We start from the raw sequence: 5,256 nt of genomic DNA, 5'->3' as shown, positions 1-5,256 counted from the left end.
CTCATACGAAACTTCCTGGAAGATAAAAACTGAGTCCCGGACCGAGACTCGAACTCGGGACCTTTGTCTTTCGCGGGCAAGTGCTACGCCCGCGAAAGACAAAGGTCCAGAGTTCGAGTCTCGGTGCGGCACACAGTTTTAATCCGCCAGGAAGTTTCGTATCAGCGCACACTTCGCTGCAGAGTGAAAATCTTATTCTGAAATTTAAAGTAATCCTCATACAGCATGTTTAGGCATCTAAAGATTTACGGTCATTTGTAAGTAATTCAAACGGTCAAAGATGAAAATGATGTCTCTCCAAAAAATAATATTTGGCTCTGGGCACACTTGAAATTTGATTTGGTCACTACATACTGTAATGATTTATAGAATGAGTTGCAAATGAGCATTTCGATCACTGTTCACATATTACAATAACTGGTAAAAACGTTAACTTCTAATCATCTGTGAAACAATATGCTAACGTGCTAACGTTTTGATGAAGGAAGGAAGAACGTAACTATGAATTAAATATAATATGTGTGTTTGTGTGTTCCAGATGTCCTCCTAAACTACTAGATCGATTTCAGCCATACTTGGTACCCATATACCGTACTGTCAGGCAACAATCGCTATGTATGTTAGAGCCACATACCTACCGAAGAAGTAGCGGCTGGAATGGGGGTGAAAAGAAGCGTAGCCCGTAACTAGTGAGTTCCCAGGCACCATTCATCCAGTATTTGCCAATGTGAGCCCTTAGCGACTTGCAACAAACTTTACACGTAATTTCAAGCCGCCTCAAAATTTTTGCTTGTGGACATCCAGTACAAAATGAGAAAGGAGAAATGTTTATCGCTTACTGCTTTCCACAATTCATGTGTAAGTAGCCTGTTTGTATGTTGGCATAGCTATAGACTGGGTTAATATCACTGACAGCGCTCTGTACCCTCGGCAAGAGATGCTGTGGGTGGAATTGCTGCAGTTCGTGTTATGAAGATTTTCTGTGAGGGAGTTTAGGGAATTAAAAGAGTAGGAGGTAGTTTCACATTTCTTTAATTTCATATTTTTGGACTTTTATTATTGTTAAGATTTCTTGCAGTTCAGGGCCATTCCTTTGTGTTAATTATTGGAAGTCATGTTGTCACTGTATAGAAGTCAGATTGTGTTGGGCTCGTACGAGGGCTATCCACAAAGTACATTACGTTTTGGAATTAAAAATAAATAACGTATTGGAATTTTTTAAAATTATATACAGATGAAAGCCACACTTAAATACTACTTTTCTACATAGTTGCCAATTTAATTAAGGCACTTATCGTAGCGATGGACGAGCTTGGAAATTCCTTCGTCGTAAAATTCGGCCGCTTGCGCCTTCAACCACGTAATGACTGTCTTTTGGGATAGAAAAGGTGTGATTTTTGTGGATTTCCTGGAAAGAGGCACTACAATAAACTCTCAAAGGTATTGCCAAACTCTGCACAACATCAGAAGAGCAATACAAAACAAGCGCAGGGGAAAGTTGGGCTCAAAGATCTTGTCGATTCACGACAACGCCCGGGCCCACACGGCAAATGCCACTCGTGAAATTCTCGAATCTTGTTTCCTCATCCGCCGTACAGTCCCGACCTGGCACTGAGCGACTTTCACTTACTCCCAGCAATGAAGAAGTGGTTGGATTTGCAACGTTTTGATGACGACGCACGGCTTCAAGAAGAGGTTGAAGGCACAGGCGGCCGAATTTTACGACGAAGGAATTTCCAAGCTCGTCCATCGGTACGATAAGTGCCTTAATTTAAATGGCAACTATGCAGAAAAGTTGTATTTAAGTGTGGCTTTCATCTGTATATAATAAAAAAATTCCAATACTTTATTTATTTTTAATTCCAAAACGTAATGTACTTTGTGGATAGCCCCCGTATATTGTGGGAAATAAATGAATAAGTTAAGCTTGAACTGTCTCTGTCAGGGAAAATTCTGTAGGACAGTGTTTAAATGATAAAAATAGTTTCAGACACAGTGTCACATGCAGTAAAAGTACCGCTTGAGGCATGACGTTATAATTTATTACTTCTTTTCTACTTACTGTGTTAGTGACAGATTTTAGAGACGGTACGCACATATACCACTGAATGTAAATGCACGATTATATCATTGTACGACACATAGTTTAGGAGATACGACATCATGAACAATTTGCCCCTACACCACGAAAATGGATATAGAACTGAATCACACAATACGGATGATTTCGTGCACGATTACGAATATTCACACTTTCTGGCTACCACTTCTAAGTCACCACTATTGCAAAGACAATAAGAACTTCTTAGAAGGTTTAGAAAAATTCAAAACAATCAACAACTCTCATTCCGTCCATTCAATATGTTAAACGACTCCGCTCTAGAAAACCATTACTGCCATAAATTATATGTTCAGAAAATAACAACTCAGATATAGTGCAGTACTGGAAGGAAGACTGCAAATATACTAAGGATGCGGATCTCAAGAAATTCCTAAGTATCGCTGAAACCCCGACTGCCTTTGGTCTCCCAAGCCAATCCTGGGTAAATATCAACCGAATTAGAACCATGCATGGAAAATGTGCGGACCCGTTGTGTAAATAAAAATTAAACACATTTCCGAAGTAGGGATGGAGACCATCGACCGATTAAAACTGATATCGATATTTTAGCTCTGAGTAACCGGTATTTTTCGATATTTGTTTGGTCACGGTCATAACAGATGATTTTATGTTTTACTAATATCCTGGTAAAATACGGAAACATCAATCAAATATAGCAGCATGCCAAAATATTTCACTTTAAAGAAACCTTTTTTAAAAACGCGTAACTTTTATTCGTAAAATTTGCTTGCTTTGAAACATTGTGTTTTACGGAAAACGGAAAAAGCAATCAGTGCTGTTTTAATAACAATGCCGACAGAGACGAACAATAGACACAAGGCATAAGAAATGGTACAGCATAGCTGAACAGTAATGTACCAGTTACCCTGTGGCATGGCCTGTTAGGTGGTATGCAAGGGCTACCAGATAATAAGCGTGTACATGCAGCGTCCAAGATTTTCCACATTTGTGTCTATGTGATAAGTTCTCCTGGTCGTCGTCGGTCATCGGTTGTATTACAGAATGGCACCTTCTCTGGTCTGGGGGTATTTTACGTAGTGCGGTATCAAAGAAAGTACAATCCTCCATTCGCGTTTAAAGATCAAGAACGGGCGGAGCCACAAAAAATTTGTGACATAACATAAGGAGAAAACATAAAACTTAACAATTCCCTGATCTGCTGCTTGTATTTACATGTCATTCCTTTATCTGCTTGTAGCTCTTGAAAACGAACAAATTAACATGAAAAAAAGACTTCTTCAAAATCAGTTTTCAAACTTCGGCACAAACTATTCTAAATGTCCAAATAGTGATATAAACTCCCATGATTTTCTAGCAGAATCAGAATCGGTAGGAGAATAACGCTAATTTTTTGTATTAGTCAAACACTTATCACTTTTCGAGAAAAGCAACGAATGGTGGACGTACTAAGCTTTCATTTATTTGCCTCTTTAAGTTAATATTTTGATTCTATGTATCTTGAAACGGGGGAGACACATTTTTTTAATCTTTGTTCGATTTCTATGTTCATTACAGGATATAGTAGGAATAAAAAACAGAATCGATTATTTCAGAAACCTATTATTTTGAGCGGTTTTACAATTCGGTTAAACCGGCGTTAAAACAACCGAATAAACCAAAAACCTGTTTTTAAGCGATAACCGCCAACCATACTCTTTAAATGTGACTGTGGAGCAGAAAGGCAGATAATCGAGCATATAGCCTGTAACTGAAAGATTTTCAGAATAAGAGTGACGGTTCAGTGTACTACATTTGTAACCTGGATGCTGTTTATAAGGGTAATAATTAATTATTACGCCTTTTGTGAAACGGCTACTCCAGCTGCCCCACTGATCCTGTAGCGACGGAGCACAAAGACTCCGCAGTCATACTCCTCCTGAAATTATAATTGAGCATGAATTCCCTCCTAGAAGATCAGATGGTGCCGCCAGGGAAGCCGTAACGCAGTTTGTGCGGTTAATTGGTTGTAACTTAATTGCTACTGTCCTATTCCTTTAATGGGAATCAGGATTTTCCTCGGTAGTTTATGTTCGTGTCCCAAGTATTACCTGGCTCCAGGGAAAGGTAATTTTAACTTGCGATTAACAAACGTGGCTTGAAAAACGATTCAGGCAAACTCGATTCTTTATGAATATATCAAATATAATCATTAATATATGTACTTTGATCCGTGAAACCCTTTCGATGTTCCTCCACTTGCTCTGCAAACAATTGGATATTTTGAATATTTCATTGCGAAAAATACTGAATTATCGTGAAGTCAGGAACAGTCCATGCCAAGGTATTTCGTGCAGAATATGAAAGTAGTAGAACATTTAAATACCTTTAAAGGTGAATCAACATTCTAGATAGTGAACAAGTGGCTAACGTTTGTAGATATCGCCCACAAGAGAGTAAAAGATTGGTTCCTTTCTTCACGTTTATACTTCTCATTTCCCTTTTAGACTGAGCTTAAAGCTCTGAGTACAGACACGTATTGATATTGAGATAAAATAATTAATTTTTGGTTTGCAAAAGTTGTTAACTTGACTCACGGGGTACATCAAACATTGTGCGTCTTCCAAGCGAAATATGGAAACAAATTCTTGAGTAGTTTAAAAGTGGAATAAGGGCATAGACATTGGTGCTCATCGTGGCATGTCATGTAAAAGCGCTGACGCAAGTGATAGCTGCACTACGATGGAGGATAAATGTTGTGTTGCGCACGTAACAGAATTTAGTACACACGAGACTATTTACTCTTGGAGTTCTCTACCTAGGCCACGATAATTGTAGAATAGCCTATTCTGAACTCGTCCTCCACGCTTCCACTCTGGATTACGAGAATTTCGGTCATGCGAAACTCAGCTTGCTCTTTTCTCACTTGACATTCTGAAACTTGTGGTTGAGGGACGTAAGGTAGATGCTGTATTTGTTGACTTCCGGAAAGCATTTGACTCAGTATGTGATCTTCCCCCTCCTTCCTTCTCCTATCTATTGTCCACGTCAAACAATGTCAACTCCAAGTAATTAATAGACGAAGTCTATATGAAGATTTGAGAGGAACAAAGATTACAATAAACTTTCAGTTTTACTTAGCTAGTCACGTTGAGATGACTCCAGATCTCCCTGTCTGAGAGCCTGATTTTTGAAGC

Source organism: Schistocerca gregaria, chromosome 7, assembly GCF_023897955.1.
Source record: "Schistocerca gregaria isolate iqSchGreg1 chromosome 7, iqSchGreg1.2, whole genome shotgun sequence".
Classification (NCBI taxonomy): domain Eukaryota; kingdom Metazoa; phylum Arthropoda; class Insecta; order Orthoptera; family Acrididae; genus Schistocerca; species Schistocerca gregaria.
The sequence above is the reverse complement of the archived record's forward strand: the minus strand, read 5'-3'. Positions refer to the sequence as shown.